A 12,323-nucleotide genomic window follows, 5' to 3' on the forward strand; every position below is an offset into this window, starting at 1 on the left:
CGATGGCAGAGTGTCGAGCCTGTTCTCACTGTCTCCCTGGAGTCCCTGTGCAGACGCAGGTGCACGTCAGCGCCTGCTCTAATTTTATCCCTGGTTGATGGAGGAGACTAACTGAGCAGCAGGGAGGCTGCTATTTTGGGTCTCTCCGTGGCTCTGGGTTATATAAAGCCTATTGCTGTGACCTGCATTGCTTTGAGGCTGTGCCTCACTGTCTTGCGTCCTCTGTCACAATATGTCATCAGTTCAGACATTCACACACACACCCCTGGGTCTCTGGAGAATGAGAAAGGAGGTGTGTGCTGGAGGAGTGTGTGTGTGTGTGTGTGTGTGTTCCTGCAAGTTCCCTGAGGAATGAGGCCTACATATGCTACTGGGAGGGATATTGTACGTGAAGGAGGTTTGTTCTTGAAGGAAATGGAAAGATCTTTCTGATGGAGGCATGTGAGGGTATGTGCTTTGGGCTTTAGCACAGAATGTGTTTGTAAGCTGAGGTTGTGGGTCTGCTGTTGGCATGACAATAAGAAAAACTTCTATTTCAGTAACTCTTTTCATTTTGATGGAACCCAGGGGTTGCATAAATCACACACAAAAGGCTCTGCCTTTGAACAACAGGAAATTTTCATCTGGAATTAGGACTAGCAGCTACATGAACAAACATGAGTGAGAATTTAGAGACGGGCTGATGGCAGACGATGGCGTTTCCTACATCACTGGGGAAATTTTTCACCTGGATATGTTGTCTTTCTGATTAAAAAACAAAATAAAATGAAACTTATGTTTCCTGCTATTGTGATTATTGTGTATTGTGTTAAGATATGTGTTTTCTGAACAGGCATGGTGGCCCACACCTGTAATCCCAGCATGTTGGGAACCTGACGTAGGAGAACTGTGTGAGCCCGGGAGTTTGACACCAGCCTGGGCAACATAGTGAGACCCCTGTCTCTTAAAAAAAAAAAAAAAGATATGTGTTTTCTAGAGTTAATCATATGTGATATCTAAATTATCTTTGTATCTCCCCATATTGAATGTGAATATTTTAGGTATAAATTTTGATAGGTGAACATGTAATGGAATCCTAATATAACACAGCTCATTATTGTGTGAATTTGAAAGTACTAGGTTTCTCAAAATATAAATTATTCTGAGGGAACAAGCCTAACAGATCTCAGTGAGCTTAGCACACAGATATTCATCCTGTTCCCCCAATACCAGCAGGGAAAAGATGTCCCGTACTTGTTGAGCTACGTGTCTCCCAGATATAATCTCCCAGGGTATATTCTGGCTAACATGATGGAGCCCTTGAGGCATCACCAGGGGAATGAGGACTTGGCGTGGACACCTCCTGGCTCGTGGAGCCTGCCAGAATGTGAGGCCTGCGGCTGGGGCTCGTCTTGCTGATTTGGGCTTCCCGTCACTGGCAGCTCCCACAGCAGGTGGCGTTCCCATAACTAGCAACTTCACTGAGCCACTGTTTCTTAGCTGCTCTTTGAAAGGCGTTGAAGACCCCTCTCTTCCACCGGCCAAAGCACTTCTAAGGGATTTTGGAGAGAAAAACTTGGGAGCTATCCATGAAGAAAACAGAAGAATCTGGCAGCCGTTTCCATAGGGCTGAACAAGCGCCTTAGAGAATTCCAGTGAAGGGGGCAGCTAAGGGAAGAAGGAAACAGAAATGGACTAGAATTGAAGTCAGGGCTCGTAGGGGCTGGATGGTGAAATGAAGCTAGGAATGGGGAAAGTATAGATGAATCACTGCGTCGCTTATTAATAATTGATTTAGGCAGAATCTTGCTACTCATGCACTCCCCCCACCATGGCTGGGGGCAGGAGCTCACCATTCTGGCTCTTTGGTGGTCTGCTTTTTGCCTTCCAATGCCCCTCCACCATGCTGTCAGGGTCCTTTCTAAAACACAAGTCCTGTGATCCCACTGGGTTAGCCTGTGCCGTGGCCCTTCATTTCTCTCTCTGGAGAAAACCTAAATGCTTTAGCAGATAGACAAGGCCCTCTGCAACCTGGGACCTGCTTATTTCTCTGGATCAGCTCAAACTGCAATCCTCTCAACCATTCACACCAACCCTCTCCTCTTTCCACTCCTTGGCATCTTTTTTTTTTTAAATACAGTGTCTCACTCTGTCACCCAGGCTGGGATGCAGTGCGTGATCTCGACTCGCTGCAGCCTTGACCTCCCGGGTTCAGGAGATCCTCCCCTCCTCCCACTTCAGCTTCCCCAGTAGTTGGAAACACAGGCATGTGCCACCATGCCCGGCTAGTTTTTCTACTTTTTTTTTTTTTTTTTTTTTTTTGTAGAGACGGGGTTTTGCCATATTGCCCAGGCCGATCTTAAGTCCTGGGCTCAAGTGATCCACGTGTCTCACCCTCCCAAATTGCTGGGATTATGGGCATGAGCCACTGAATCCTGCCCTTGGCACCTTAAAGCTAAATGTGCTGAACTCTCCCATCTGTGTGTTAGCATGCACCATTCCATCTGCCTGGAATGCTCTTCCCCGTCACTTTTTTTCCCCTGAAAAACTCCAAAGCTTCTTTCAGGCCTCAACTCAAGCAGGACGTGTTAACCCCTCCACACCTGGATCAGGTGCCTTTCCACTCCATCTTTGCTCACCCTTGCTGCAGTGCTTGAATGCTCTGCAATCTTTCCTGGGGTTCTACAAGACAAGACTGCATTTCTTTTTCTTTTTTTTTGGAGACAGAGTCTCACTCCTTCACCTAGGCTCAGGTGCAGTGGCGCAATCTCAGCTTACTGCAACCTCTACCTCCTGGGTTCAAGCTATTCTCATGTCTTAGCCTCCTGAGTAGCTGGGATTACAGGTGCACGCCATCATGCCCGACTAATTTTTTCTTTTCCTTTTTCTTTTTTTTTTTTTTTAGTAGACATGGGGTTTTGCCATGTTGGCCAGGCTCGTCTCAAACTCCTGAACTCTAGTGATCCCTTGCCTCAGCCTCCCAAAGTGCTGGGATTACAGGCATGAGCCACCGCACCCAGCCAAGACTGCATTTCCTTACTGGGCCTACTGCTCAGCCTGCCCAGTAAGTATTTGCCGAATGAATGAATTGGGGAAGAGGCCACATTTTTTAACTAAAGCTTTCTCAAATGTTGTGAGGGATAGGGCTTGTGGGAAATGACAGTGACACTGAAGAGGAAAGGCCAGGTCCTGGGAAGTCTGACCATGAGTAAAACCAGTGGGCCTGCAATCGTCTGTCTCCAAAGCCTCAAACAGTGGGGCATAGAACAGACCCGGCCTGTCCTGCCCACCGTTATATCATGCAGGTAGCACTATTGAGTGGATGGAGCCATTAGCAAGGTACCCATCCCACCATGGTGATCAACCACCATGGATCAGCATCTTTCCAGCATTTTTCCCATTATCTATGGCAGGGCCTGCCTTTTCTGCACTGCCATGCCACCAAGCATCTGTGGGGTAAGAGTAGAGAATTTGTATACGGACCTCCGTGTCCTTCCTGGAGGACCGCATGCCTCCATCTATGTCTCCCCCTTGGTCCCGCCAAGAAACTGCCAAGCCAGCTGTGATTCTCCAATGACCATCAGAACCTTGCAGCTCTATTCCATGGGGCGGGTTGCCCCCTCTGCCCGGGACACACCCTGGTGAGACTGGCCTTAGGGACCTGGGCACAGGAGAGGATTCAAGAGGCTGAATGCCTAATATTCGACCGAATTAAACTGGGCCACCTTGGGTCAGGGAATTCAGCTCAGCAATTCTGGTGGTAGCTGACATCAGTATTTTTGAGGAAATGGAGATAGGATTAAAAGAGACCTCATGCTATAAATCAGGTTCAAATGCACTGAGAGAGACTATTTAATTACATCCCTGATACTGCCTATGTATACAAGGCAATTTTTTATAAAACAGTTAATCACCACTTAATTCATCCGTTTTAATATTTACATTTTCATTTATTAGGCTTCATTAAAGTAGGACCTAGCTTTTCTATACTCTGAAGGCATCACTGCTCAAAATATTTTCATTTAATACTGTGTCAAAAACTGCCTACTTATCTTCCAAAGATAGATCTGTGTGTGTGTGTGTGTATACATGGACTGTTGTCCTAAGTCCTTTGTCTCCTCTTCTCAGAGTCTGCCCCATGATAACAGAATAATAATGATGTTATTCCAGAATAAACTTGCAATGTGGAGGCTGGAAGTGGTGGCTCACACCTGTGATCCCAGCACTTTGGGAGGCCAAAGTGGGTGGATCACTTGAGGCTGGGAGGTCTAGACCAGCCTGGCCAACATGGTGAAACCCCGTCTCTACTAACAGTACAAAAACAAAAATTAGCCAGGCATTGTGGTACATGCCTGTAATCTGAGCTACTTAGGAGGCTGAGGCATGGGAATTGCTTAAACCTGGGAGGCAGAGGTTGCAGTGAGTGGAGATTGCGCCACTATACTCCAGCCTGGGTGACAGAGCAAGACTCTATCTCAATGAATGAATGAATCAATCAATCAACAAACTTGCAATGGGGAAGGTGGGTACGTAACCGGCATTTTTGTGAAACTTTCAGAATTTTATTTTATTTATTTTATTTTATTTTTTTTGAGTCTCGCTCTATCGCTCAGGCTGGAGTGCAGTGGCACGATCTTGGCACACTGCAACCTCTGCCTTCCGGCTTCAAGCCATTCTCCTGCCTCAGCCTCTCGAGTAGCTGGGACTACAGGCGCCTGCCACCACGCTTGGCTAACTTTGGTATTTTTAGTAGAGACGGGGTTTCACTATGTTTGACCATGTTTAGTAGAGACGGGGTTTCACCAGGCTGGTCTCGAACTCCTGGCCTCAAATGATCCGCCCACCTTGGCCTCCCAAAGTGCTGGAATTACAGGCGTGAGCCACTGTGCCCAGCCAGCTTTCAGAATTTTAGACAGTGCCTTCTTAGGCTCATGAATCCTGACAGATAGCCCGCTGTGACAGAGAGGGAGAAGGAGAGAGCCTGCATGAACAGGAGCCTGAGGGACTAGAGAGGAAAGGAAGATGGCTGTTGGCACACTTGCAATTTTAGAACAGCTGCAGTGGTTAGAGTAGCTCCCCCTGAATGTGATGACGCTGGGCCACTTAGCGGAAAGGGAGAGAAGATTCTACAGCTAATGACAAGGAGGAGGGAGGACTCGATATACTCAGTGGGTGGGTATTAAAGGGATTATGTGTATTAGGCAGTATTACCAGAAAGGCATGTGCTTTAACTGCCAAGAAACTATTAATGAATTGGAACGCCTTCCAGGGATGAGAACAAGTTAAAACAATATATTCTGTGCTCAACATGTAAAATATTCCAAAATCAGTAGCACATTTGGCTTTATGGGACATGATGAGGGAGAAATTACAGAAGGTCTCATATCATCATTTAATTTGGTCTCTTTTTAAAAGTCAAGTAACAGGGCTCTCCATAGTAAGGGTACTAGCTAATATTTATTGAATGTTGACTGCATGCTTATTGCTCATTTAAAGGTTCTATATCCAGGCTGGGCGTGGTGGCTCATGCCTATAATCCCAGCACTTTGGGAAGCTGAGATGAGTGGATCACTTCAGGTCAGGAGTTCGAGACCAACCTGGCTAATACAGCGAAACTCCTCCTCTACTTAAAATACAAAAAGTAGCCAGGCATGGTGGCATGTGCCTGTAGTCCCAGCTATTTGGGAGGCTGAGGCATGAGAATCACTTGAACCCAGGAGGCGGAGGTCGCAGTAAGCTGAGACCGCATCACTGCACTCCAGCCTGGGCAACAGGGTGAGACTTGGTCTCAAAAAAAAAAAAAAAAAAAAAGTTCTATATCCATCAACTCAGGTAACCCCACAACTTTGTGAGGTAGGTCTTATAATCCCCATTTCACAGACGGGAAAATAAAGCCACAGAGAGATTAAGTAACATGCCAAGACCACACAGCTACTACATGTTAGAGCTAGGATGATTTGAACCTAGGCTGGTTGACTCTAGATCCCAAACTTATTATTTATTTATTTATTTGAGACAGAGTTTCAGTCTCATTGCCCAGGCTGGAGTACAATAGTCTCACCACAACCGCCACCTCCCGGGTTCAAGCGATTCTCCTGCCTCAGCCTCCCAAGAAGCTGGGATTACAGATGTCCACCACCACGCCCAGCTAATTTTTGTATTTTTAGTAGAGATGGGGTTTCACCATCTTGGCCAGGCTGATCTTGAACTCCTGACCTCGTGATCCACCCACCTCAGCCTCCCAAAGTGCTGGGATTAGCTAGATCCCAAACTTATAACCACCATTCTATACCACCTTTATGGTGGACCTGATGCCTTTTTTTTCTTTTTTTTTTTTTTTTTTTGTTTTGAGACGGAGTCTCGCTCTGACGTTTCTCGGCTTCTGTGGCCCCCAGGCTTGGAGTGCAGTGGCTGGATCTCGCTCACTGCAAGCTCCGCCTCGGGTATCACGCCATTCTCCTGCTCAGCCTCCCAAGTAGCTGGGACTACAGGCGCACCGCCACTTCGCCGGCTAGTTTTTTGTATTTTTGTAGTTAGAGATTGGGGATTTCTGCCAGTTGTTAGCTAAGGCTCCTGCTCTCGATCTCCTGACCATCAGCGTCTCACTACGTATCGGCTCCATGTCCAAAGTGCTGGGATGAACGAGGCTTGAGCCACACAGCAGCCCGGCCCTTTTTTTTTTTTTTTTTTAAAGACAGAGTCTTGCTCTGTTGCCCAGGCTGGAGCAGTGGCATGATCTCTGCTCACTGCAACCTCCGCCTCCTGGGTTCAAGTAATTCACCCTCCTCAGCCTCCCGAGTAGCTGGGACCACAGGTACGTGCACCATGCCTGGCTAATTTTTGTATTTTTAGTAGAGATGGGGTTTCACCATGTTGGCCAGGCTGGTCTCAAACTCCTGGCCTCAAGCAACCCACCCACCTAGGCCTCCCAAAGTGCTGGGATTATAAGCGTGAGCCACCGTGCTTGGCCCAGATGCCCTTTTAAAACTGTCTACTGATGGTATGTAAGTTATTTGTTTTGCTTCAGTGTATAAGAATGAAAAACTATGTAGAAATCCTATTTGAACATCAGCATGACATCATTAATAACAAATGCTTATGAATCCAGGTCAGTTGTCTTCACCTTTAGGGCATAGGAGCCTCTCCACAGAGGACACAGCATGAGTCTTATTTCTTGATGCCCTGCACCAAAGTGATTTTCAACAAGTGGTCTCTTTATCTATTCACTCAATAAATGTTTCTTGAGCACTTACTCTGTGCCAGCCATGCCAAGCACACTGTACTAGGCTCTGGAAATATACTTGGGTCTAAGGCATAGTCTCTGCCCTCAAAGGGCATGTAACACATGGACATCTCTCAACCAATGACCAATAGGTTTAAAGCTCAATATCCTAAGGCTGATGCCCACCTGTTTTCCATTTGTCACCTGCTTCAGACATGAGGGTTATTATTATTTTTTTTTTTTTGAGACAGAGTCTCGCTCTGTTGCCCAGGCTGGAGTGCAGTGGCCGGATCTCAGCTCACTGCAAACTCCACCTCCCAGGTTTACGCCATTCTCCTGCCTCAGCCTCCTGAGTAGCTGGGACTACAGGCGCCCGCCACCTCGCCCAGCTAGTTTTTTGTATTTTTTAGTAGAGACGGGGTTTCACCGTGTTCGCCAGGATGGTCTCGATCTCCTGACCTCGTGATCCGCCCGTCTCGGCCTCCCAAAGTGCTGGGATTACAGGCTTGAGCCACCACGCCTGGCCTAGACATGAGGATTATTACTATTTGCTGGAGGCCTTAGGGAAAGCTCAACTCCCAAATGAATGGGCTGCCATCCTGAAAGTCATCTGTGTCCAGGAAAGTTTTCCTAGCCAAGAGCTCGATGTTCTTAACAGGAAAGTGACACTGAGTGATGTCAAAGATGACCGTCAGTTAAAACAGATGACTGTGAACAGAATGTGTAACATGAACTCATTGTGGTTTAAATATGTATATGTGTATATTGATGACTAAACGTCTAATTGTAGGCAGTGTAGTCTGGTGGCTACAAATCTGGGTTCTAGAGTCAGATTATTTGGATTTTATTAGCTTTGCAACTTTAACATTTCTATGTCACACATTCAATGTGAAAACAGATGTAAAGTACTTACAGTGATGCCTGGAACACAGTAAGCTCTTTATAAACATTAGTGATTATTCTCATCAATATTATTACTCCCCAAAGCTACTTCTAAAAGGTGGCTCCAGGGTAGAAGGCAGAGAAAACTTTACTTTTTTATTAGTGTTACTTACTTCTTGATTATTGGAATTTTAGAAACATGTATTACTTTTGTAATTAAAAAACAACAAACCTTGATTAGGAGTATCCAGTGCAGAAAAATAAAAACAAACTAAACTGGCCGGGCATGGTGACTCGAGCTTGTAATCCCAGCTACCTGGCAGGCTAAGGCAGGAGAATCGCTTGAACCTGGGAGGTGGAGGTTGCAGTGAGCCAAGATCGTGCCATTGTACTCCAGCCTGGGTGACAAGAGCAAAACTCTGTCTCAAAAAAACAAAACAAAACAAAAAAACAAAACTAAACTAAACCAACCATTTATTTTGGCTCTCTGGAGGCTCCTACTGAAACATAATGAATCACCTAAAAGGTACATAAAAAGAGTACCTCTCGACCAGATGCGGTGGCGCACACCTGCAATCCCAGCACTTTGGGAGGCCGAGGCAGGTGGAGCACTTGAGTTCAGGAGTTTGAGACCAGCCTGGCCAACATGGTGAAACCCCATCTCTACTAAAAATACAAAAAATTAGCCGAGCATAGTGACAGGTACCTGTAATCCCAGTTACTTGGGAGGCTGAGGCAGGAGAATCGCTTGAACCCAGGAGGTGGAGGTTGCAGTGAGCTGAGATCGCACCACTGCACTCCAGCCTGGGCAACATAGCAGGACTCCATCTCAAAAAAAAAAAAAAAAAAAAAAAAATGTACCCCTTTTCACCCTCTCCCACCTGGTGCCTGTTTTTTAGGGAAAATTGACTTCAGGTAGGAAACTTAAAAACATTCTGGTCTAGTTTCTCTAGGGAGCAGCTTGTAGAATTATAAAGTACAAGGTAGGCTGCACCAGGCAAGGCTTCATCTAGGGCTCCAGGACCCCATCTCTGTTTATCTTTAAGTAGGGCTCTCCTCCACTGTCGGTGCAATTCTCAGGCTCCTCATGTAAGGTGGCTGACAACAACTCTAGGTCTGTATGTGGTCAGGTTCAAGTCTAGTGGAAAACAACACATGCTTCTCTCTGGGCAATCCCAGCAAAGGTCTCATTGTGTTTCACTGGGGTAATGTGCCCACCTCTGAACCAATCACTGTAGCAGAGGAATTGAGCAGTGCTCTGATTGTCCAGGCCATCTATGGAGGGAGAGGTAGAGTCAACTGCACTTAATACACAGAGATTAGGAGTGGGGAAGGGTAATTTCCTAGATGAAAATGGGAATCCAGTTGCCAGAAGAAGCCTGAATGAGTGTTGGGTGGCAAAGCAAGATTTCCAACACATCAAAGAAGGAAAATGTGCAGTTTCAGGGGTGACCTGATGGTGTTATATCTCCTCAATTGATTTGCTTTTCCAAAGCTTCCTTGTAGATACCTCTCACATACAGACCTACCCTGGGGTGGAGCAAAGAAATGGCAAACTTTCCTTATGCCTAGGCTAGGCATCTGTCCATATCTGGGGTTGCCAGGACTAGTGACTTGGAATCAGGAGACTCACACAGGGAAGAGAAGGTGAAAGCGAAAGATTGAATATACAGAAGGCCAGGCTTGAGGTGTCAGGAAACTATATCTGTCTTCTAGGAGTGGCAGATTTGTGAATGCCTCTCATATACACAAGACATAAGCTTGGAATCTCAACTGCCCTGGGGGCAGGCAGGTGAAGCAAATGAGTTCAGCAGGCTGCTGCACCAAACCCAAGACATGTGCCCACCTAACAGTGGCGTCTATAACCCACTATCACTATTTTTCCACAGGAGAGTCTGTAAATCCAGAATGGATGTGTGTGCATGTGCACATGTGTGCAATTTCCCTGTTTTTATTCCTATTTTATTTTGGGGGGACAGGGTCTTGCTCTGTTGCCCAGGCTGGAGTGCAATGGTGCAATCACAGCTCACTGCAGCCTCGACCCCCTGGGCTCAAGCAATCCTCCCACTTTAACCTCTCAAAAAGCTGGGACCACAGGGGTGTGCCACCACATCTGGCTAATTTTTTTGTTTTTATTTTTTGTAGAGATGGGGGAGGTCTCCCTATTTTGCCCAGGCTGGTCTCAAAGTCCTGGGCTGGTCTTGATCCTCCTGCCTCAGTCTCCCAAAGTGTTGAGATTTCAGTGTGACTTAACATGCCTGGCTTCTCTGTTTTTAAATGTTGACAACTAAAACAAATGTTAAAATACACTACGTGGTTAGGCTCGGTGGCTCGTGCCTGTTGTCCCAGCAACTCAGGGGGCGGAGGTGAGAGGATCACTTGAGGCTCAGAGCTCGAGGCTGCAGTAAGCCATGGTCCTACCACTGCACGGACCTCCCCAACCCCCAAGTTTGTGACATGTGATACAGCCATAAGCCACAGAGCAAATGGAAGACCCTTCTCAATTAGTGCAATATTAAATCTGTATGCTAATCTATGCCCAAATCAACAATTACCCAATGACAGCCCACTGCCCAAAGTTCAGCCCTTTAATCTACCCTATCTAACTAAAATCTGAAAAATACCATGTGGGCCATGAAAGGTGAGGGAACATCACTGTGAGAACTGTACTTTCATTTCCTGGCGGGGGTGTGGTTAAATTAACAACTTTGGTGTGATACTAACCGTCGGAGGGTTTTGCATTCGATTTCCTGTTTCCTTTTCTTAATAAAGAAAGGAAAAGTGGGCCCCCGCAGCAACGGTAAGCTGAGTTCCATAGGAAGACACCATGGGGGTTCCAACTTGGCCACAAGCAAAAACAAAACGTAACCCCGAAACCTGGTAAATAGCAATATGCAGAAAACTGTGGGCCATGTGGTTGCTTAGGGGTGTTTTGATCATCTTATGGAGCAATTTTCCACCTTAAAGTCATCAGACTAGTGGCTATGTCCTTTATTTTCGAGTTGCTAGAACCATTTCCCAAGAAAGATTTAGAATATAATAACAGTGATAATAACTATGGTAGCTCTCGTGTGCCAGGGACAGTGAGAGATGCCTCACATGTCCCTAATTCTGGGGTAAACGCTCCAAGAATGATTCCCATTTTACAGGCGAGGAAACTGAGGTTTGAAGGAGTTAAGATAATTTGTCCAAGTTACTTTAACTGACGGAGATGGGGTTTCATTCTTTCTTTCATCCATTAAATATTTATAGGTCTCCTATTTATTGGGCTAGACACTACAGAAAGATTGAGGGTTGAAGGCAGCTGAGCTCAGAATGAATCCCACTTGCTGAAAATAACTTCTGTGGAGAAGCCACATTTGGAATATTTATTTCGAGTTTTCTTCCTTTCTTTTTAGAGACAGGGTCTTGCTCTGTCGCACGGCAGTGATAAAATCATAGCTCACTGCAGCCTCAGACTCCTGGGCTTGAGTGATCCTCCTGCCTCCGCCTCCGCCTCCCAAAGTGCTGGGATTACAGGCATGAGCCACGGCATTCGGTTTTCTTTTATTTCTTCAGACTTTAAAATTTGTATTGCATTTTATCTTTTCCATGGTGCTCCTCAGCAGGATGTAGACTCTTACTGAGCACAGTTCTATGCTGAGTGCTGGAAGGAATACAAAGCTGCATGAAGGCCAGGTGAGGTGGCTCACACCTGTAATCCCAGCACTTTGGGAGGCCGAGGTGGGTGGATCACCTGAGGTCAGGAGTTCGAGACCAGACTGGCCAACATGGTGAAACCCTGTCTCTACTAAAAATACACACAAAACAAACAACAAAAATTAGCCGGATGTGGTGGTGGGTGCCTGTAATCCCAGCTACTTGGGAAGTTGAGGCAGGAGAATGGCTTGAACCCCCGGGAGGTGGAGGTTGCAGTGAGCTGAGATCGCGCCTCTGCACTCCAGCCTGGGCGACAAGAGTGAGACTGTGTCTCAAAAAAAAAAAAAAAAAAAAAAAAAAGCTGTATGAAAAGCTAATCCTGACTTCTGGGGGCTTGTAATTTAGTTGGGGAGGCAGAGCCTATGCAATAAATCATTTAAATAATAACACAAAATAATGCATAATTAAGTGCCAAAGTAAATGGTCCAGGTGAAAAAGTTCAGAGGGATGAGAGGCTACTTTAGGCTGACACGGGTGGGACACTGGAACAGAGGAGGCAGGTCTTCGAGGGACAGGCAGAGTAAAGAAGACATGTTCAGTT

At 46.2% G+C, this 12,323-nt stretch overlaps 1 long non-coding RNA gene across 1 annotated transcript in view; it reads right to left on the reverse strand.

Moving 5' to 3' along the window:
• Positions 1-1,073: 1,073 nt before the first annotated feature.
• Positions 1,074-12,323, reverse strand: part of LOC108534993 (uncharacterized) — a 32,287-nt gene continuing 21,037 nt past the window's right edge. The window contains exon 2 of the long non-coding RNA XR_001887096.1: positions 1,074-1,647. This is a non-coding gene — a long non-coding RNA (uncharacterized LOC108534993). The remainder of the gene's footprint in view (positions 1,648-12,323) is intronic.

Source organism: Rhinopithecus bieti, unplaced genomic scaffold, assembly GCF_001698545.2.
Source record: "Rhinopithecus bieti isolate Rb0 unplaced genomic scaffold, ASM169854v2 scaffold_11380, whole genome shotgun sequence".
NCBI classification, from domain to species: Eukaryota; Metazoa; Chordata; class Mammalia; order Primates; family Cercopithecidae; genus Rhinopithecus; species Rhinopithecus bieti.